Below are 22,876 nucleotides of genomic sequence, written 5' to 3'. Positions count from 1 at the left end.
GACGATCTCTCTGTAGGTCACATCAGATTACAGTTAATCAGAGCTGTAATAAGGTTTTCCCTCAGTGTCATCAAAGCCTATCTGGTGTTTCAGTATTACCGATAGCTGTTCACTTCACAAAGCAATGACCTTGATCATTATTATGGTTATTCTCTTTACCAATATCACTCAGAAACCAGCGGCTCCTAGTGGGAAGCGTTGTGACAAACTCCACTCTTGGGGGATACAGTCATCACCTCCATTTGGGGTCCACCAGTTGGCAGAGGAAAACTTGCAAACAAATGGAATGTTCTTGAGATTTTATTTCTTAGAGCCCAGCTGTAAACTAATGTATCGAGCAAGGCTTCTCAAAACGCAAAAAATATCTGACATCTGGATTCTTAAAAGTGTCAGATATCAAGACGCCAAAGCTCCCAACATGATTGTTAAGTTGGCCAGGTGTGAATTAAGTCTAAGAAATATGACAGATGCTGGTCACCATGTAAAAATGCGGGGTGACTGTGCCCCAGGCTTCCACCCCAGGTGGGTGGAGAATCTGTCAGGAAGGGGCGTTCTGTGCGTGGACCAGAGGCCTTGGAATGAGCCGACGTGGTTCCATTTCCATGAATGAAGGGACATCTGCACGGAGGTTCCTACTAGCTTGGCGTACAAAGAGGTCTGTGTCCCAGCAAACTCCATGTCCGTGTGTGTGTTTTACAGTCGGGGAACTGAGGGCAGAGAGGCGAGCTCACGTGCGTGCGTGCAGGCGTGGCCCAGGACGAGAGCCTGTGTTTGGAGGACCTTTTCATTACAACTCTTACACTGCCCAAGCTTGTCACCGGCCATGTAAAATCGTCCTCAATGTCAATGTAAGTTTTGGGGCCAGAGGATGAAACGAGTCGGGAAGGTAAGACGGGACACGTGGGTGGAATACCACGTGGGCCATGTTGCTTGCGCTTTGACGGCCGAGCCAGGGGCTGGGTGAGCGCCAAGGCGCCGGGGGTCCCCCCCACCCGCCATCCGCTCCAGCGGGCCTGGCCGTGTGTCTCTCCCCCGAGAGACACTCGCTCCTGCTGAGGGGGGGGGCACAGGCTGCCGCGGCAACGTGTTGAGGCTCAGACAGGTGCAGGCACTGTGTTTAGGGAGCTGGGAAACGTCCCCAGTCTCAGGGTCGGAAGGGACCCGGGGCCTCGGGCCCCCCATTCATCCCCTGCTGTAGGAGGGCCCTCCTCACTGCTCCAGACGACACTGCCTCTCTGAACAGCTGGCATCCGTAACAGTGATTTTAGGGAGTAAGCGAACCAAATCCTGTTTTCTTGACATTCACTCTCCCACTGCACCAGAGGGTTCCACCACTCACGGACTCTGGTCCGGAAACGTCTCTTCCGCGGCTCCACGGCCGGATGCAGCACGGAGGAGAAAAGCAGCGGCCGTCGCTGGAGACCCCCTGCCAGGCTATCCTCAAAATGCTCTAGTCCTCGGCCATTTTAGCCCAAATGCTCGCACGTTTTGACAACGTCTCCTGGCGTATGAGCCGTGAGGTGCCTTCGCTGGGACTCATCTGCTCGGGCCTGCTAATTTGAGGAGCCAAGTGCTAACGGGAGACATTCCGCATGGTTCTTGGCCCAGAAAATATCTGTTTTCACTGCAGCCATCAAGTCCTCAAAATCAAGAGAACTAACTCAGGTGTTTCCAGCACCGTGACGGGAGGCGGGCATTTTTGTCCGAGGGCCTTCGCACGACCTTCCCCGCACACGTATGTGTGCACAGAACGGGTATCTCACTGGAGGGCCCGTGATCCCCACGGTAGGGAGCGGCGGCCTCTCTGACTGGCCGTGCATCACGTCACCGCCCACAGCCCCCTGTGTTCCAGGAGTCTGGCTGGTCCTGAGGCCGTGCCACAGGGGACAGGCGGCTCTCCAAACGCTCAGGTGTCTCTCCTGTGTGGGGTGTGACAGAGGCGAGGCATCAGGTCCTGGGGGCCCAAGGCGGCCCAGGGGGCCGGGGAGAGCATCACCAGGTGGGGGGAGGCGAGGGGTGCTTGGAAAAATCCTACGACCTGAGAAACCACAACCCGGCGAGCAAGTGGGAGGAGGGCAGCCGCCGGGAGGACAGGGCTGCTGACTGCTCTGTCCACGGTAGATGTGTTCCATGAAGTGGCCACCGATTCTGACGTGGGGCGTGCTGAACCGTTGCCCCTGGGGGAAACACGGGGTTAGTGCAGTCAGTGTTCCCAGAGAAACAGAACCGATGAGATGTACACACACACACACACACACACACACACACACACACGTACATGCGGAATAATATTTAAGGAGTCGGCTCACAAGATTACGGAGGCTGGCAAGTCCAAAACCTGCCATCAGCTGAGGCCCAAGGAAACCCCGTGCCGCGGTTGAAGTCTGCCTGCTGTCTGCTGCAGAATCCCCTCCTGCTTGGGGGAGATCAGTCTTTGTTCTGTTCAGGCCTTCCACTGATTGGGCGAGGCCCACCCACAGCAGGGAGAGCAATCTGCTTCGCTTGTAGTCCACCAGCTTGAACATTAATTCCATCCAGAAACCTCCTCATAGAAACATGCAGAGTAATGTGTCACCCCATCCGGGGGCAGCACGGCCGAACACCAGCCAGTACTCCAGCCTAACACGGGGCCACTTAAAGCAGCGAAGTTATGGACAAAAAGCACAAAAATGTGGAAAACGTGGCACTAGATAGGCCACAAAAGGACACCGGCTTACAGGACGGGAGCTGGGACAGGAAGGCGACTGTTATCTTGCTCATCTCAGCCGGGAACACGGGCCAACCCCTCAAGTTTGTCGCCTCTCTGTGTTCCTCCAGAACGACCACGGAAACACCGTGTGTATTCACCCCACGGCTGCTACCAGACTTTGATGAGCTGGAAAATCTGTACGTTACGGGCGGAGTCCCGAATAAGGAGGATCGAATCCACACAAGGTGCGCTTGTGAGCCCCGGGTAGTGACTCAGAATCGGGTGCTGCCGGGCGGAGGGAGTGGTGGTGAAGGGTGGGGTCCCAGCGGGGGACATGGTGTTCGGGGACCTTCTCTGTGAGCCTGAACCGGGGGCTTGGCCTTCTTAGTATAGGAGGTCGGAAGGAATGGAAGGGTTTTTAAGAGGAGAGGGTGAGGAGGCTTGCATCGTAGTCACGGGAGGCTGTGTGCGTGGACTAGAAGAGGAGACGGAGCTGGGGAGACCCGGCGAAGGCTGTTGCCAGGACCCTGCGCAGGGGGCTGGAGGGAGGGGCCCGGCCGAGTGCCGACGGCGGAGCCAACAGGCTACGTGGGGGCTGAGGGCAGAGGTGGGTTTCTGGGGGTCCTCTGGGCGAGCCCTCCAGCCGTGGTTCCCGGGGCCCCCCTTTCACACCTGAGGTGACACCACGCCCCCTCTCCTGAGACCTCTCTGCAAGACCCCTCGGCCCCTGGGCTCTTCCCGGGCAGCATGGCCGCGTCCCCCCACGTCCCCCCACGGCCCCTTTGAGCGGCTGCGGACCTCCCCTCAGCCGTCCACTGATGCGGTGACCGCACTCCGGGGCCTCCTTCCTTCAGCCGCTGGGGACAATGCCCTTCAGACCTGTCACTCCTGCCGTTAATGGATCGGATGCCTGCGCCCCTAGGGTGACGGGCGACTCTGCTCAGTCCTACCACCCCCGGGGGCCGCCTGGTGCGGGCAGGGGGGCGGAGGTCTGGGCGTGAGACGGCCCTTGTCAAGACTCAGCAGAAACGGAAGATCGGAGGGGAGACTTTGTGGCGGTGCAGCTGGTCCTTTGTTCACCTCTGTGCTTGGAGCTGCATCTCAAGATGAATTACAACCCACCCGCGACGGTGATTGGTTCTCCTTCGCGCTCCGTGGGGGCCGGGGGAGCGGGCCGTCCCTGCGTTTCCATCCGTCATTGTCAGGCAGCACAGACGAGGCACACCCTTCTCCAGTCAGGTTCAGCGCGGAGTCTGCAGCCCCTTTAGGGTTCTGAGCCCAATGGAGCTCCAGCCGAGATGTGTACGGTAAGTAATGAATTATCCACGATTAATTACAATTAACTGGGTCTCTTTCTTCCCTAGGCGCTTGATCTAAATATTTACAAGGAATTCTGATCAGATGCTCACTGTCCAAATTAATATTATTTCATCTGAAAATACAAGAGTGTTTTCATCCAAAATCAGCTGTTGTTTGGAGTCCAATCAGCGTACCATGCGGCAAAACACAACAGAGGAGCACGATGTGCGGTGACAGGTAACGTGGCCGGTCAATGACCGAGAGGGGCAGAATCCGCACCGAGCCGTGGAACTCACCCTCCCCTGGGCCCACGCCACCCGACCTCACGTACGGCCTTCAACAGAGTCCCTGGAACGTGGGCCTGCAGGCGTGGACCTTCCCCGGATGTGCTCACCACGCTGGGGGGCCCAGGGCTCCCAGCAGACGGGACGTGTCCGCCCACACGCGGGGGACAGCCAACCCGGGCCCGGGAGCCCGTGATGTGAACCAGGGAACCCGACAATCTAAGTGGGGGCGCGGAAGCTGTTTGGGGTTAGACATGAGACGGCACAGGATACGTGTTCAGAGGGTGACTATGCATGTGGCTATCGTAGCCCTCGCTCAACTGCTTCCCAAGTGAGAGAAAGGAGCGGAGGGACCTGAGCGCATCGCAGGTCTGATGACGGAGTACGTGGGCTGCTGGAGAAAGCCTCCCAGGTCGCTCTGTGTCCTGGAAATGGGGCCCTGGGCCAGGCAGAGTGGAGAGTCGACTGGAGTCATTACCTCCACGACTGTGTCTCCAGGAGCAGTGGCCCATGGAAAAGGTCACCTTTGAGCGCCAGGTCAGAGAAGTCACTTTCTCAAAGGACCACCAGTCTAGCCTCTCTCTGATTTCCTTGTCCCTGGTCCCCTCGACATCCAGCATCTCTGTGAACGGTGAATCCGCTGAGGGCAGACTGTCTCCTGGGGTGCAGATCCATTGGTGGATTCCCACATTCGCCTTTCCCCCTTACGGAGACTTGAAAATGACTTATTTAGAGGTGCCTGGGTGGCTCAGTTGGTTAAGCGTCCGACCCTTGATCTCAGCCCCGGTCGCGATCTGATGGTTCAGGAGTTCGAGCCCCGCGTCGGGCTCTGTGCTGACAGTGCAGAGCCTGCTTGGGATTCTCTCTCTCCCTTTCCCCCTGCCCCTCCCCCATTCAGGCCCCCTATCTCTCAGAATAAATAAATAAACTTACAAAAAGACAATGACTCACCTAGCCATGTCCTTCTGGGACCTGGCGTCAGGATGGCTCCTGTCCTGGAGGCAGACCGTTCAGCTTCGCTGGCACGTACCCATGAGCCAGCTTCCCGTTTTCTCACATCCATGCGTCACCGTTCTGTTATTCATCCAGCATTTTTCTTAAAATTAAGTTTTACAAACGAACCCTAGTCTAAAGCAATACTATCTATGGGAGTTTGATCCGCTCGTTAGTTTTTTTGGAGACACCTCTTCTAGGAAATCCATAATCACCAAAATGAAAGCAAACTCGTGCGTACCTTCCCACGTGCAACGCGTGCCTGTCGGTCCACACTTTGCTGTGGGATCTGCAGCTGCTCAGACCCGAGCTCACATCTTAGCTCTGCCTTAGTTACTAGCTGCATATCATCTGGGAAGATCACTTACTCTCCCAGACGAGGAGCGTCCACGTACGGAAATGGGAATGCGCTGAGGTTGGGGGCAGGGGGACTATGTGAAGCAGGTCTCGGCAAGGAGGCTGGTCTCTATACCACACCCCGGCCGTGTGGCTACTGTCCTTGTCCTCTCCTGCTTAGAGATCCCCAATTTGGTGAAAGTGCGGGTTGGTTTCACGTTCTGGGGCACAGAGACTCCTCCCCAGCCCCAGGGGTGAATCACGGTGGTCTAAGTCTGCCCCAGCCAATTCCCTTCCCTCAGCCAGAGGGGCTTTCGACTTCGGTCGTAAGGAAATCTGGCCAAGAGGGCCAGAACCCCTGGCAGACTTCTGTGCCGGGCTGTCACCGAAGACTGAAGGAGGTGCCACGGTATCCGTGCCCCCTTTCAGCTTTCTGGATATTGCCATCGACAGCGGTACCTGGACCGCTCTTCCTCCAGCAGGGGCGTCCTCCTCCAGCAGGGGCGTCCTGGGGGGACAGGCCACACACCGCAGGTGGCAGAAAGAGCCGGTTTCCTCAGAGCATCGTTGGGGTCTCACACCCGTAACCCCGGAGCTGCAATGCGACCAGCACGGTGGTCACACGGAATAATTACTAAGCTTTATCGTTTTATATATTGTGCATTGCCTTTTTTTTTTTTTTTTTTTTTGGTAAGTTTTCTGTTTGTCGTGGCAGAAAACATCCTGATACAATTTCCTTCCCAGCCCATGCTGGGTGTTCTAAGCATCTTGGAAACCACACGTTTGGGGCGAGCGCTCCTGAAAATGAATGAAAGCACCCAGGTCCCTCCAGAACGGCCTGGAAGTGCTGCTCACCTCTGTTCCCCCTCTTGTCTCCCAGGAGCTGCCCGTCCTGTGCTGACGGGCAGCACACAGCAGAAGGGGGATAGAAGGTGCTCTTTCTTGATGTGTCTCCACTCCTGCCATCTCCCTCCCATACAGGGAATGACAAGGACCCCTGGCCAAGGAAGACTCCGCCCTGTCATGTCTTCCAGTGCTGCAGTCACCAAACCAGCAGTCACACTGTCCAACCGTGCGGGCATTCCATTCGGCAGAGATGCCAGGAATTCGTGAAGCAGATCTGGGGTAGAGACTAGAAATCTGTGGGGTTTTCTCTTCTTGACAGAGAGAGGGGGGAGGGAGAGAATCTCAGGCAGGATCCATGCTCAGTGTGGAGCCAGACTCAGGGCTCGATCCCATGACCCCAGGATCGCGACCTGAGCAAAAATCAAGAGGCAGATGCTCCACCAACTGAGCCGACCAGGCGCCCCTAGAAAACTGTTTTTAGGAACCTGCCCTGGGTGTTTTGAGACAGGTTTTTTTTATTGGCCAAAATGGGAAACATGGCCCTTAAGTCAGCCTGATAAGTAGCTCCAAGATGTCAATATATTTTGGTTCTCAGCCAGGGGTGATTTGGTCCCTCAGGAACATTTGGCAACGTCTAGAGGTATGTTAGGCTGTCCCAGTTTGTGGGACGCTGCTGTCCCTTGGTGGAAGCATCCTGTGATGCAGGTAAGCATCCAACAATGCACAGGACCGTCCCCCGCAGAGAGTCACCTGCCCCAACATGTCAGTAGTGGATGGTCCGAGCTGCAGGAGCGACGAGGTGCCCGTCTGTGGACTCTGTGCCCTCAAGGAGAGGAGGGAGAAACATCTCAGTGAAACCTAGAAGCCATTCACAGTCCTTTAGACGTCTCCCTGGGAACAGCCGCCACGTTCCCCAAAAGCAGGGACATAAGACGGGAGTCCAGATCAAAGACTCGGTGAGAAGAGCCTTTGCTGCTGGACCGAACACAGCCTTTGCCAAGCATCAGTGAGGAAGAAGGTACTTTGGACAAATACATTTTCCAAGTTCACTGAGATGAACTATTTTAAGCATAATTAAAAAACCCCCATAATCCAGCCTAATTTCACAATTTATGCCTCTTCAAAATTAGAATGTGGACCGTGATGTAATGTCTGTAGCCTTGATTTATCACATCGTGCACAGCGATGCCCTTGGGAAATAAACCTGCTCTGAATTAAATGGCTTGCTCTCGGCCTTGCCCCGAAACGTGGAAAGCCTGAAGTTTGTGTACTCTTGTCCCGTCCTGGAAGCTTCCGTGGTACATCGCCGACGGTGCCGTGGGTCCTTCTCTGGTTCGAACTCTCTCCGCTAGGTTGCAGACGCGGCATTCGAGACAGCTCAGGTCAGTAAAACGCACAGATGATCTTTGCTGTTTTTTTCCGGGCGGTTCCAAGCCTGTTGTCTGCAACCAGACCTGTCTAGACGGGGGCCCCTTCGGGGGAACCTGCGGGGGCACAGGCCACGCCGGTGTGAGTCAGCGAGTCTCAGCTGGGCGCGCCCCATGCAGGTGCTCCCCTCTTCCGGCTGGTCCTGCTCCCTTCTGCCCCTGTGATGCGATCAGCTGTCCCTGTGGCTGGTGCACAGAGCCAGTTGTCATTTGGGGTGTGTGGCGGGTTCTGGCGTCTCTGCTCTGGGCTATGGGTTCCCCTGCACGCTCTTCCCACGGCAGAGCGCTGGACAAGAGGTCCGCCAAACCACGCAAGCGCGTTCAGACCTCCGTGTGGACGTGCTCGTGTCCCGGCGGCCAAAGCCCAGAATCGGTGGGGCCGGGAGCTGGCCTCTTCCCGTGGGGGGTGCAGGGGACCGAGTGTTCGTGAAGCGACAACATGACTTCGACGCCACCTCTCCTTTGTTCCGCATCCTTGGTGGAAAATGTCAGAGCCTTTCAGCGGCGTCCACGGCCACGCAGGGAGGCCCTGGGTTTCACGTGTCTCCGAGCAAGGAGGAAATGTTCATCCCGCCAAAAGACGAGCATTTCTCCGGTAACCGTGACTCCAGCCGCAAGCCTACAGTTTGTCTACCTCGGGTTAAGAGACACCAGATTTTTCAAGGATGTTGAGGGGAAGGGAAGAATTTCTGGACGCCGAGTCTTTCCTGGTCTAGTACAAAGCGTCACGGCCGACGGGAAGCCTTGGCAGGGACCTCGGCAGCGCGAGCTCTGGGTCCCCCAGGGAGCGAGGGCCCTAGGGCCGCTGGCTGTGCCTGAATTGTGTCACCTGCAAAGTAAGGGTGGTGATTGGATGGCAGAGGGGACCCGGCCCCCTCTGAGGCCGAATCCTGCCTGCCGTTTCAGTCACAGAGCTGAGAGGCGGACTTCGACGGTCACCAAAGCGACACTGTGCCACCATTTCCAACAAGAGCTTTCACCAGGGCCTCACGGGAATCTAGAAGATTCAGCCTGCCATTGCGGCAGCTGAGACCCTTACACATCCTTTCTTCCCTTTGTCCTTGGAGGGCTCCTGGTGAGACGTGTGCCCGCTCGGTGGTCCGGCCTGCGCGTGCGGCTCCCGAGGGGCCCTGTGCCTGTGCTGACCGCTTGGCCCCGAGGGAAGGAGTCAGGACCTCGCCGGCATTGGCTCCTGCACTCGGCACCCGGGCTTTGCGGCTACCGAGTAACTCAGGGGCCCGTTCGACGTTTGTGTTTTATGTTCGTGCCGTTCCCCTCCCCCCACGTGCAGAACTCGAACCAGTTAGCGGGTGAGGCTGCATCGCTGCTCGAGGCGCCCGGCTCTCTGGCTCCAGGGACGGGGGGGGGGGGGGGCCCTGTGGCAGCCTGTGGAGCGGATGAGTCCCGGCCGGCTGCTCCTTGACCCGGCTGTGGGACCCTGGGGTCACGTGATCTGGCCCAGGCCTCGAAATACGCTCCGCCTGCCGGCCGCGTCGCCGTGAAGCCCCAGCATGGTGACGGACGCCCAGGGACGTGGCCGAGTCGCGGGGCCTTCCAGTAAAAGTGGCTCTGACCCCGGGCTGCGAGCGCTAAGTGGACGGGTCAGTTCCTGCCTGCCCCCCACCCCAACGAAACAGCTTGCGAGAGCTTGGAGAGAGCTCCCAGAGGTTTCTGCAAGTCTGTCTCCTCCCGGAGCCTTGTTAGAGACGGCAGGGGGACGGCGGCGAGGACACCCGGCCGTGCCCTCCAGGAAACGGCCACCGATGTGCTTGGCGAGCCCCTTTTCGCGGCAAGGGAGCCTCAGCCCGGATCACGTCTGGATGATCACAGAGGCGCGTGCTCTCCGTCCGTAGGAACGAGCTTCTCCTCGGCTACGCTTCGTGGAGTCGGGAGCGAGTTCGCACCCACTTCCGAAGTCGAGGGGAGCCTCCAAGCACCCGCTCCCGGGCCCAGTTTAACCCAAGTACGAGCCCGACGCCCTTGACATGGAGACCGGGTTCCTAGGTGCGCTGGGATCTGCATTCTGCTCTTCAGCTGAGCCCGGCTCCCGGTCTGTGTGCCTCCTCCGGGGGCTCCGTGGGGACCACGCCCCCTCCCGCGGGCCCCCCCCCCCGCCCCCCGCGGATCTGGAAGGAGCGAAGACCGTGCTCTCCCAGCCACCCCTCACCCCACCCTCCGCACAAACGGTGCTTCTGACTGAGGTTCAGATGGCCATTTGCTGCTCCTTCCCCTCCAGTGACCTGTCGCCGCTTCTGGAGCACCTACTGTGCGTGGGGCCCGGGCCAGACCACAGAGCGGATACCGGAGAACAGGATGAGCCGCCACGCCCGTGGTGTGGAAGGACAAGGCTGTGTGGCACCAGGGGTTACGGTGCCGGCCGGAGGGCTCTGGGGCCGGAAGGGGGGGCCTCTCTGTGGGGCAGGGGTGCGAGTTCTGGTCCCGGATGGCAGGATAGACGCCGTTCCCACAGAGAGGTCAGGGGAGAGCAGACGCCGAGGCAGGCGTGTGTTCTGTGTAGGATCGGGCACGGCACGGGCGGCAGGAGGGTGGGGGGTGCAGTGTCCCGGGCGGGGCCCCGCAGAGGAGCCGGGGTATCGTCCTGCGACGGGACCCCAAGGGGGGGCCACGTGACACGCGTGGGTCTGCTGCCTCGCTCTGTACACAGTCCGTAGTGACCTGGGAGGCACACGCGCCCTCCCGGCGTTTCCCAGCTGGCCTTTTGGAAGGCAGCCCCCACAAGGCGGAGGTGGCCGAGACAAAGGGACTCTGCGCTGTCCCCTGTCTCCATGCCTGTGGGGACAGAGTGTGTGCAGGGACAGCCCGGGGCAAGCTGCCCACCGGTCGGGAAAGGACGCCCGCCGACGGCTGCTTCTGTCAGCAGAGCCTTTGTGGCCGAGATGGGTGTGTCCGGATGGGAACAGGCGTGTGATGTGTGGTGTGCGTCAGGGGACATGAGCCTCCACCGGGGCCCCTGGGATGGCGGGCGTCAACCCCGGCAGGACGGACGCCCCGAGGTGGCAACGAGGCCCGCTCAGGGCAGTCCTCCTGCCCCACTGAGACCTTACGGGAGAGGCTGGCCGTGGTGCGGAGGCGCCTCCTGGCCGCCCAGCCTGGAAGGGGCAGGCTCCTGCCGTCCGTGCTCCCCCCGGCGTTTGCCCAGAGCTGTGCTCCCTCCCAGGCCGAGAAGCAAGGTATCCCGGCTCTTCCCATTCCTTTGCAGTGTGCAAATGGCCCGCGGCGTCTCCCTCGCCTGCGGGACCCACAGCGGCCAGGCCCACAGCCCGAGGTCGAGCACTGATCAGCCGCCCTCAGACCTGAGCTTACCTGTTGTTCGCTGTGTCCGTGGGGCAGGTGTGACACAGCCTGCTGACAGCCCCCCAGGCCGGAGCTCTTAGCCGCCAAGAGCCCGCTGTTTCTTACCGCAACCCCCTTCAGCAGCCCCGTGACTTGTCCGTCATATCTGGGCTTCGGCCTTGAGCCATCTCTCGGGCGCATTTCCTTCAGACGTCTGCAAACTAAGGGCATGCGTCTTAGTGACCGGCAGTCAGCTGATCCTCTACAAGTGGAGCAGAGTCACATTCCACGGAGTGTGCTGAGTCCCGGAGGCGGCCGTCGCCACCCCGACAGCTCCCGCGTGTCCGTCCGTGTGTCCTCGCTCCGGCCGCACACGGAGGTCTCTCTCGCCGCGTTCGGCGCTGCTCTGCGCCCTTTCCGTGCCCCGGTTCTGCCGGCTGCCATGCGCCGTAGACCGCGGACCCCCGCGGGCCGGGCCCAGAGCCCCCCCTCCCCGTCTTCGCCGCACCCGTGAGTACGCGCGGCCTCCCGCGGAGCGGGTGCCGCTTCCGCCCAGATCTCATACGATCTTCCGCTTTTTCATTTACTTCTGATCTAAAAAAAATGAGGTGGAAAACTGGCTCGTGGTGTAGTTGACAGAAAAGTCGTTATCTGTCATGTTCAGATAGGCCATCCCACAGTTCCATAAGTTCTAAGATTCTATCTCTTAAATAAGGTCATTCCTGTTGGACAGATTGTGCCAGCGGCCCAGGCCAGCAGAGTGAGGCGCACGGACAGCCTGGGTCAGACCGTGGGGTCGGGAGGCTGATGAGTCGCCCCCGTAGGAAGCCAGATTGCTCAACAGAACTCCCGCGAGAGGGATCCGGGAGGCAGCTGGTGGCCTGGCCCGCAGGGGAGCCGCCTGCCCCCGCGTGGCCACGCTGTGCCCGCCACTGTCCGCAGGGGGCTTCTTCAGGCCGCGGACAGGCCTCCCCACCCCCCCGCTGGGGCAGCTTAGAGGCTGGTTGTAAAGCCGCCACTGGGAGTCCTCAAAGGCTGTCACCTCTCTGACGTGCCAGCACAGCGCCACGGGCGCCTGGAACGCGCACTCAGCCTCTTGCGCGGGCACCCTGCGGCCCCCGAGGGCGGGTGATGAGAAGTCGGGGATGAGGTTACGGGGTCACCTTCACCCTTCACCCCGGGCGGGCTCTACTGATTCTCCGGTTTACCTTAGAATCGAGGCACAGCCCGGGCGAGCTGCCCCGATTTTCGGCGCGGGGGGAACGTGAGGGCACGGGGACCCGTCTGCCCTCACGGAGGCTCGGCAGGGGTCAGCTGCTGCTGGGGGAGACGATGCCCTCTTGCCTGCGAATGGCATCTGTATGTTTCCGGGGGCCTGTTGCGCGACTATACGCTTCTCTTTTCAAGGGAATCTTACCTTTTGCCTTCCAAACATTTTTCTTGAAGTGGGAGACTTCCTGACCCTCCCCGCCCCGCATCCCGGCTGTCAGTGCTGCCCTGTGCCCCCCCGGCTGTGCCCCCGGCACCCGGGCACGTCTGAGCGCTCCTCCCGCACAGCGGCCGGATCCGGGCTGGGGGTGGCGTGGGCTCTGCCCGTGCGCCCTCCCGGCTCTCGCTCGGCCGCAGCATCCGCCATGTAGACGCACGGACGCCGAGTGTGTCTGACTGGGAGGAGGCCAGCTGGGGAGCCGGGCAGGTGTTTCTGAATCAAGTCTCAGCTCCTTCGTGTGCTCAATTCTGGCCCATCTCAGGTTACTCGGCTTAGTCTCGGCTTCCTTCTGGGCAGCGGAACTCACAGGCCGCCTGGCGTGTTGTCATGGAGATTTAGCCGCATTCGGTCTGTAAGTCACTGAGCTCAGAACTGACCACGGGGTCCCCCCTCCCCGTCTGTTCCTCCTACTCCCTCTGACCAAGACGTGTCCGAGGACAACCTCTGTCCTCAAGCCAGAGCGCAGATTGGGACTCGGTGTGTGTGAACCGACACCCCGCCCACCCCCCCCTCCCCGCCACGTGTGACCCAAGCTCCCCCGCCCCCCAGCCATGGAGAGTCCCCAGGGAACCCTCGTCACGAGGCCGCTGCCTGCGGGGTACTGGCCCCAGAGCGGGCATCGGGTGTGCGGACAGGGGAGCGCCACTGGCCGTAGAACAACGGGCTGCTGAGACACGGAATGTTCTGAAGGTCCGAGGGCTGTCTGTGGAAAAGAAGCATTTCCTTCGCTACTGTTGAAAATCTTTATGAAACACACACAATTACAGCAATAAAAACAGCTCAGTGGGTACAGTGGGTACTTGTCACATGCCGGCCACACGCTCTGTGCCACGTGCTTTGGATGCAGCATTTTACGTAGTCTTCGTTTGTTCTTGTCCTTTTCCGCGTACGGGGGCTGGGGTCGGGGATGCTCAGCAGGCCGCCGATGTCGCGGACGGCGGGCCCTGCGAAGCCCACGCCCCACGCGGTCCTCGCTGACGGGCCGTTCCGGAACCGCGTGGAAACTCCTTGCGTTCCTTCGGGCTGTGTTCTGTTCTACGCGTGTTCTGTTTCGCGTGTTGTAGGAAAGCGGGAGCTGGGGTTTGAGTCCTCTGCGTTTGGACCATTCCGCCAGCGTCGTTTGTTTGTGTAAAGTCCACCCTCCCTACCGCTGGCGGTTCTCGGCTCTTATCACGCTCCGTCCTCAGCTTCACTGGAGTCTGGCTTCTCCTTCTCTGCTCCTGACCCAGCTCTGCTCCTCACCGGCTTCTTCCTGCCTTACTGAGGCCACGGGGGTTGGCGGGGGGGGGGGGGGGGCGCGTTCTGTGTGAAGACTTGTGAGTCGTCCCCACTTACGGAGGCTCAGCCCCGCCTCTGCATCCCCTTCCCACCGCACCCAGAGCAGGACGTGAGGATGCTCTCGCTGGTGGGGACATCATCTCTCTGCCATCCCGCTGGGCACTGAGCACACCCAGCTGGGTCACCCGGGGCGGGGAGGGCCCAGGAATGGGGCCCAGGCCAGCCTGCACGTGCTCCAGGTCAGGCCCCGGGCCCTCGCCCTCCGACACCTGTTCCCGAGGAGCAGAGGACCTCTGTCCTGCTTACGGAGCCACCCACTGCACCCCGGGAGCGGCGTCCTCTCTGTCCTCTCCAGCCTGGGCTGGTCTCGGCGCCCCCTGAGCCGCGGGAACTAAAAACGTCTCGCCACCCTAGGGTCAAACTCTGCCAGCAGCCGGGACTCCCTCACCAAATACCGAACACTGTCAAGTGTCCTTCCTCTCCCTGGCCTCGCCCCTGCACAATGCTTGGGGTATGACCCGAACCCAGCTAGGGGGTCCTTCTGGCCTCCGCCCCCATCCCGGGCCGTGGTCTGCTCCCCGTGGTACACACACTAGATGGCATTGACACTGCTTTCCCGATTCACACACTCCCGTGCGGCTCCTTTTTCTTTAAAACCTCAAGTCCTCGACCTGAGTTCCAGACCTCCTCACACGGGTAGGAGGTTCGCACCGGAGGCCCTGCGGCTGCTGCCTCCCCCTGCGGGCGCTTTCCTCCCCGATCGAGCCTGGACGCTGCCCATCGGGCTCTGCAAGGGGGCACCACGGACCGGGGCTCTGCGCTCACGGGTCTGCGTTCTCGGTCTGCACCGTCTTCTCCCCGTCCTCGGACCCGGTGTCTGCAGGTGCACGCGGGGCCCTGGCTTTTGTACCGTCTCCTCTCCACTTTGTACATCTTCTCCCTCGCACGTACCGTCTTCTTCCCCGTCTGTACTGTCTTCTCCGGGGCTGCAGCCCTGCAGCCGATTCCCATCAGGCAGGAGCCCAGCGTGAGGGGAATAAACGTCGGGTCTGGGGCGCCATCTTGGGTGGAGTCCCTTTGGTGCCACATGTCAAGGAGAAGATCTTGGCGAGGTCTGGGCGGAGCTGGAACCCACCGGATGTGCTTGTTTTCATTTTCTTTGCAGTTGCTCAGTTTTCCCCCGAAGCTCATGGGCACCGGGCGCTGGTGAGGGGACACCCGGGGGCTCCGGGTCAGTGCCGCTGTTTGCTCAGGCCCCTGGAGCCCCACCGTCTCCTCACGACCCCTGAGGGCTCCCTGGGGCTTCGTGTGTGCTGGGAACCGCCCCAGAGCTGCTTCTGGGAAGAGCTCGCGAAGGCAGAAATTGGATTTGGGGGTGCTCTCCTGTCTGGAACAGGATCGTGGACGGCTCTGTCTGTAAAACACACAAAAAAAGTCCGTGTGGGTTCAGGAGGAAGGTCCTGCTGATAGTCTGGGCCAGTCTGACGTATCTGGGAGCCTTCTGCAGGTTTCTGAGAAACGCTAACAAAACTGAACGAGTTCTTCTTGGTTTCCAAGTACGTCTGAGGCCCCCGAACCGAATTATCGAACCTGGTCTTCTGATGGTTCCACACCTTCAGGAGTGCAGTTACGTGGGAACCCGAGGTCTCGCTGACTGGCAAAGTGGCACCAAAACGTTTCCGCTTCTGTGCTGCGGTTGGCTCCTTAGACGCCACGGTGATGAAGGCAGCTCTTCATCAGACTCACGGTGGAAATCGTCATTCCCTACGATCACCTCCACTCCGCGCACTCTCCTGCCTTCCCTGGCCTCGTGCGGGCTCTCTGCTGGAAGGCGTGAAGGCCGGAGGGGCAGAGGCGAACGGCTGTCTATGGCAGCGTGACCTGTGAGGTGGGGGGTGGGAGCGCGTCCGACCGGGACGGGCCCTCGCGTGCGTGAACGGGGACGGGGCCGGGCTCCAGGGAGCCCACAGCAGTCACACTTAGAGCTACCCGGGAGCCGTGCTGAGTTTGCTTCTGGTTCGTTTGGACGGCGTCGGAGAGAACGATGATGCTGACAGTCGCCGGGAGCTTACTCTTCTAAGCACTCGGGTGTGTCAGCCCATTCAGTGGCCCCTTCGTGGATGAGAGGACGGAAGCAGATGGTGGCTCGTTCCAGGTTACACGGACAAGGAGGACCTGGCATCCGACGGCCAGCATCCTGTCTCCAGGGCCTGCTGCTTCTCAGTGAGGCGTGGCTGTTGGGGTGGGGTACCGAAGCCCCCTGCAGAGGCCCTCCACCCAGTCCCTCGGGACACGGGCTGCTCACTTCCCAGCATCCAGGCTTTGTGCGAACGCTCGCTCTGGGACGGAAGGGGACGGGGAGGCGCGGCGGGCGTGGAGGGCCGTGGGAGGCCTCGCCGACTTCTGGGAGGGGCTTCTGGATGCGAGAGTGAAGGTGGCCGGGGGCTGAGGGCATCGCAGCAGCCGGGCCGGCAGAGCAGAGTGGGCACGGGGGCAGGGTGGCCAACTGGCGTGAGACTTGCCCGGCCACCTTCGTGTCCTGGGAGAAGGTCAGGCGTGGCCCCGCCTGAAAGTCCTCGTCGCGTCTGCTCTTTGCCGTGCGGCTCCTCTCCTCTGCGCCTTGCCTCAACAGCCAGCCCTGGGCCAGAGGTCTGTCCTGGGGCCACCGGACGCTGCTGTCACTGCCTGTGAGCCGATGGTCCCTGACGACGAAGGCCCGCTGTCCTGCAGACACGGCCGCGTGGAAACCCGCGTGGAAACCCGCGTGGAAACCCTGTGTCTCGTGAGAACCTCGGCGAGCCTCCCCTGAGCGTCCTCCTGGCCGGGCCAGCTCGAGCCACCCTGTGAGAGACCGTCCCCAGGGGCCCCGTGCTTGGCCCCTTCCTGCCTGTCACACAGATCTCCCCTGGGAGCACCTCATCAACCGTCGCCTGCACACGGACCTCTTCGTCCAGGATGGCTTCTCCACAGCCGGCCTGGGAGCATCTGGGCACTCAGGAGCTGTCGGGAAGTAGCGGGTGGTTGGATGAAGGGATCAACAAGTGAACCAGCTGTTTCTGGCTGTGGAAAGAGCCAGCCGTGGGGTGGTGGACAGTCCCACCACGTGGCTACGGTGCGGCCTTCTGAACGTGGCTGGAGAGGTGAGCACACAGGACGTGCCCTGCGTGGAGGTTTTCTCAAGTACCAGGACGAGGAGGGGCTTCTGGACGCGGTCAGGATTGGGAAGCACCGTGTCCTACGTTCCTCTTCAGATAGCCCCAAATGTCGAGACTTTGCATATAAAACTCGGATCGGGATTGCATTAAATATGCACGCTTTCAAAATTCAATTTCTCTGAACCTGTTTGGTCACAGAACCCTTTCTTCACTTAACACTCATTGATGGTCATCGTAAGTGACATTCCGTGTGACACGCCCAGCAAGAGCTTGTTTACAGACAGACTCACGGGGGAGGGACGTCGGGTTTGAGGGCTGGTGTGGGGTCGACTCACGAGGGGCCACGCCAGGGCCACTGCGGGGACGTTCAGAGCATTCGCTGTAGGTAAAGTCATTTTTAGCAAGAGAATGATGACAAATTTATTTTCCATTAAACAACTGAACTGTGTAATTGTTACAGATTATAATTTTTTTTCAACAGGACGGGGCATGGCTGGAAATTAAGCAGATTCTCTGAACAACCGAACCTAATGAATCCTGCAAAGGCTGAGCTGTAAGTAGGAGCGTCTGGAACCGTAGCAGATTGCGTGTCAGCGAACGAACGGTGTCGGGGTATTAATTATGCGATCGTGGGCGGAATGTGGGGCAGAGAAGTGACCGGGCCTCTGCGGCAACACGACGTCCCTCGGGAGCTCTTTGCATGGCCCCCTGCGGGCTGTGGCAGAGACGGGTGAGTGAATGTCCCGGGGCCCAGAGTCCTGCTGCTGGACCAGGCCTGGCCCCCAAGCCAGTGCCCTCCTGCGGGGGCGCCTTCTCCCGGTGCTAAGTGGGGAGAAAGTGCAGGCGTGGGCCACTGCGTCCGAGGGCCGCTGCGACCGACCGCCGCGTCCCTGGCTCAGCGAGCCCCCACGTGCGAGCGCCCGGCCCCAGGCCCCCAGCAGCCCTGTGGGAAGACGCGGTGGTGAGTGACACAGGCCCCCACCCTGGAGAGTTCGCGGTCCGGCGGGGAGGCAGGTGTGCGAGGAACAGTAACCACGGGACGGCTCTGCGAGTGCCTGGCCGCGGCGTGGGGAGGCACCCAGTCCTTGGCTCCAAGTGGAGGAAGGTTGTGCCAACCCCGATTTGGGCGATGCCCGTTTGGCTCTTTTTCGCTCCTGACCGAGTCCCGCGACTTTTTGCCCCACGCTCACCATTCTCCCTCCGGGGTGCAGGACACTAAAGACACAGGAACGAGTGTGAAATGTGACGTCGCGTCTCTCCCAAGAGACCCTGCGGTCCTCAAAGGAGGGTCACACGCCTCCCAGTAAAAAGGTGAGTTAGGGAAATTCTGAATTGGAGACGGGCACCTGGCCTCCTGGGGGGGGGGGGGTGGAGGGGGATTCAGGGAGAGCTTCCTGGAGGTGGTGGCCAGGCAGGGGGTGAGGTCTAGGAACAGCTGGCCGGGTGAGGGGCAGAGGCTGGGAGACAGGACTGTCCCACACTGTGGATGCACATGCCGGCAGCAGTGACCGTGGGACACAGAGAATGACCATCAGGGTGGCCGTGCGGCGAGAAGGTGCTCCAGGGGGGAGGGCAGGGTCAGCCCTGCCCGTGGAGGGCTTGGTGGACCGTGATGAGAAGTGTCCATTTTGCTCTGTAGGCAAAGGGTGTGTGTTAGAGAAGAAATCTGGCTTTGCCATTTGAGGATGTGCTAAGCAGGCAAGTTCAGACGTGGGCATTCCTCGGGTGGACAGAGTGGTCCAGGGGCGAGGACGCAGCGGTGGGGCCGAGAGGCCGGCAGGACAGTGAGCTGGTGTCTCTGTGGCACCATCAGACCGACCGCGGGACCTGGCCCCTGAGACGCATTCCCCCCCCCCCCCCCGCCCCGTTCCTCATCTGTCTGCGTGACCACAAGTCCGTGCACACATTCGTGTGGCCCATGGGGCTTTGTCGGCCCTCTTCGAAGTCACCCCGTAGGGACAGGCGGGACCCGACCGACCGTGGGTCTGCGCAGCTGCCACGCCCACAGTCTTCACCCTGCGTCCCGCTGTCCCCTCCCATGTCATAACATAGCCTGGTGTCTGCCTGTCACACAGCTCCCCCAGGACCCTTCAACACTCATTACATGCGGGTGACAAGGCGTGTGAGCCCACGAATGAGTGAGTCGATGGATTCGGGAAACAGCTCTGCTTCTTGGCAAAATTTCTAAGCCACCAGGGTGCCAAGACCGACATAACAGTAAAGGGCGCTGGCTGCGTGCAGAGCTGGCACTCGGGTCCCGGCAGCCCCACGGGGGTCCCGGGCGACGCCTGCTGAAGACGGAGGCCGAGCGGCTCGCCTGGTCAGGACGTGCCCGGCGGGGCTTGGACCCAGGGCCCTGCCCCCGGGTCTGGTGGGCTCTTCCCAGAGCCGGGCTCGGCCCAGGCAGAGGCAAAGGCGAGACCGCCAGGGCGAGCACACCCCCGGCCGTGGGTGGCCCGGGGAGGGGCCTGCACAGGCAGGTTCCAGTTTCCAGGGTGTTTTTCTGGGTTTGCCTGCGTCTGGTTACGTCCCCTGTGAGCATTCGGGCCGCTGGCCCCTGGGCAAAGTCAGACGGCCGCCCGGAAGCCCCTCCTCCAGGTTAGCTGGGGTCGTTTGCACGCCCCACCGCAAAGAGCCCTCACACCCGTGCTTTGATCTTACAGTTGCAGTTTTTAAGGCCCGCCCATCTCCCCAGCTTCCCTACGCCTCTTTTCCTGCGAGGTTTCCTGGCGCAAAACTGGATCCCCCAGCACAGAGCCCGGGCGTTTCCAGGGACATTCTCAGGAAAAGCTGCCATATGATGAAGTAACGCTCGTGTCTCCTGGGCATCCTTGGGCCCGGAGTTTACTTTGACATCACGCGGGCCTGTTTCAGGAAGAAGAAAGAGCTTCTGTAAGATAGGAAGACAATAGGTACCGAGGAAGAAGGGGGTTTCGCAAAAGCCTGTGATGTTAAGCGCAGGGCCCTGACCTTGCCCTGCAAACCTGGGAGGGAGGTGGCTTGTTTTTCCGTCGCATGTGGGCTCTATCCCGCTGCCCTCGCAGGACCCTCGCCGCGTCCAGACCGAGAGGCCGGAGTGCGGGTCTCAGGAGCCCCGAACGCTGTGGCGGGACCCGGGCAGGTCCTGGTGGGAAGGGGGTCTGAGGTGCTTTGTGAGGACAAAGGAGAGGGTCTGTCGGGTTCAAGGGAGGACTTTGAAGGTTCAGGCTTAATCTTGAACGTGAACCAGCTCAGAGGTAGGAGCAGGAAGAGAGGACTCTGGGGAGGAAACTTCAAGGGAGAAGGTGCATGGAAGGGCCCCGAGCTTTCAGAGCATGCCGGGGGAGGGCGGGGCTGGGATTACATCCCCACACAGGTGGGGTCAGAGCAGCACGGGCCCCTCGCCCACACTGACGGTGGTGCTTGCACCTGGAAATAAACCCGATGAAAGAGTGATTTTCTTCCTGGCCGCACCCTCCCCATCCCTCACCCCTGCAGCGGTAACCAGTGACCCTGACGGCTCAGCCTGCGGGGGCCCTGCTTCTCTGTTTCTCACACGCAGGCAGGCTCACCCTGCAGCCGCACAATCATAAGGCCCGGCTTGTGTGCATCCGACTTCAAATCCCAGACCCTTTCTCGTCCGCACGCCGTTTGGGGGCCCGCGCTCTGGGCGCCCCTGCTCGGTCCCCAGACGGGCTTCAGGCTGCACTTCCACTCATCGCCACCGGAGGCACTGCATCGGCCACGGGTGCCACGAGGGGGTGTGACCTGTGGCCTGCCTGAGTCAGCCAGCGCGTGGGGCACCGACGCCTCACGCTTGGGCTGCAACTGCCTCCGTGGCCACGCCGCACGGGAGCTGTGCCGGCTGCCTCTAGGAGTCAAGATTCTGCCTGGACGCCAGCTGTGGCTGTCACTTCCCGGCCGAGCGTCACTGAGCGGCTTTCCTCCTCCACCCCGTCCCCCGCTCCTCGGCCGCTCCCAATGAGAACACACAGAAAGTGCTTAGTGGTGAACCCGCTCCGGGCACAAAGGGGCGAATGTTGGCTGTTGACTGTCGTTGACGTAACGGGAATGCGGTCCCTGTCCCCCAGGAGCCGCGGCCAGGAGGAAGCCTGCGGTTAAAAAGGAAAATGCAATGCGGTCTGATGAGTCAGCTGAAGACCGGAAAGAGGAGCAGAGGCCCGGAGGCCGGGTGGGCCAGGAGGGGCGGGCTAGGCACAGGGCACTTGCCCAGGCCTGCCCCCCGCCCCCATCACAGCCGGGGAGGCGGCAGCGGTCGGGCCGGGTGACCGGAGTGTCCTCTCCAGCCTCACTGCACACCTGCTGTGGGGCGTGCCCCCCGAGGCCGTAAAAGGCCTAGATGCCATTGCAACGTTGGGGGCTTTCGTCCCGTTGGGGGCCGTGAGGGCTGCAGGGACCCTCTCCGACCGACACGTCTTCTCTTGCTCGTGTTGCTGAGACATCGAAGAACAAGGAAGGAGAAAGGGGAAAACAAAACACAAGGTGGGCAAGGGTCGTGGGTCTGGGCACGCGCTGGGCACGACGGGAGCCGGGGACCTCGGGAGTCAGAGTGCGCTCTGGAGAGCGGGGGCTCTGCTCTTGCCTCCTGCTCCGCACTTGTCTGTGGCTCCCGCCGGACACCAGGCCCAGTCTTGCTCCTTCCCTGCTTGCTGCCAGCCGCGGGCCGAGTCCTGCCGGAACACAGTGGACGTCAAGGACCGGCGTCCTGGGGACCCGCTCATGCCGGTGACCTTGCTGGCTCGTTACCGTTCTTTCCGACGGCAGAGGTACCCTCACGTGACCGTGACATCTGAAGCAGGGCTACAGAATAAGTAGATCAGATGTCTTTAGACCCATTTTACAGATTGGGAAAGCGAGATTGAAAGACACATAGTCTCGCGTGTTCTTCCCCCTGAGAAAACGACACAGCCAGCACTCGGCTGATGCTTGACTTGAATTCCGTGGTTTCCCATGATTCCCCACTTAAAATAATTCTGCAAAGCATCATGTGCTACTTGGCGTTTCGTCGTATTAAACGCAGATCTGGCCGCTATCGTGGGGTAGACGCGTGTCAACTAGAGATCTATCGGAAGCTCCCATTATTGAGAAATAATGAGACATTTCCATCAAGCTGTATTTGAGGCTGCCCTCTACTTGTAGGAGAAAGACACACATCATGTGATCACGGACGTATCTTGAGTCCCCCACATCAGTCCGGTCCAGTGTCAGCTTCTGGGGTTAGGCGAACCCCGTTCTGCACTTCAGTGGCGGCCCCGGAGCAGGGACGGTCAAAACACAGGAGCAAATCCACGCAGGACGCGCTGTCAGTAGATGCGCAGCTCCGTTGGCCCACAGCGATCGGTGTGCCGGAAAGAGACGGTTTTTAAGCAAAAATGTGCAAAGTGATGATTCCACCGTGCCTTTAGTTCCTGTAAAATGGGCCCATCTGGGCTCATTCAGACTTCAACATGAGCAAAGGTTGTCTGGAAAGTGTTTCCTTTCCCACAATGTCAGAAAATAAGACAGAGCTTGGGATAACATGGGCCCACATGTAAACCCTTGAGCTTTGGTTATTTAAAAATAACGACCCTTAAATACACATTTGTTTATGTCTGTTTTTTGGGGAGATTGTGCTGGACACTCAGACGCGGGGGCGGGGGGAACAGGTCTAACATGGGCCTGTCGTCAGGGCAGTTAAACCCTGGGGGACAAAGGATGGTTTTACATAATAACAGCAACGACAGGATGTGATAGCAGGTGGCGATGTTATGATGCAGGATTCTGCAGGTGCTCCAAGGAAGCCCTCT

The 22,876-nt window shown here is 60.3% G+C and overlaps 2 long non-coding RNA genes across 2 annotated transcripts; both read left to right on the top strand.

Annotated features, from left to right (window-relative positions):
- The first annotated feature begins 466 nt into the window (after positions 1-466).
- Positions 467-5,067, top strand: LOC121044033 (uncharacterized). The gene is made up of 3 exons (XR_005797073.1): positions 467-1,735; positions 2,818-2,934; positions 4,054-5,067. It is a non-coding gene; the product is annotated as an uncharacterized LOC121044033 (long non-coding RNA).
- Positions 5,068-18,171: 13,104 nt separating this feature from the next.
- LOC121044032 (uncharacterized) lies at positions 18,172-22,670 on the top strand. Its single transcript, XR_005797072.1, has 2 exons — positions 18,172-18,401; positions 19,760-22,670. It is a non-coding gene; the product is annotated as an uncharacterized LOC121044032 (long non-coding RNA).
- Positions 22,671-22,876: the final 206 nt, after the last annotated feature.

The sequence above is a fragment of the Herpailurus yagouaroundi genome, unplaced genomic scaffold (assembly GCF_014898765.1).
Source record: "Herpailurus yagouaroundi ecotype Mexico unplaced genomic scaffold, PumYag 188, whole genome shotgun sequence".
Classification (NCBI taxonomy): Eukaryota; Metazoa; Chordata; class Mammalia; order Carnivora; family Felidae; genus Herpailurus; species Herpailurus yagouaroundi.
Note: the sequence above shows the minus strand (reverse complement) of the source record. Positions and strands in the feature narration are given on the sequence as shown.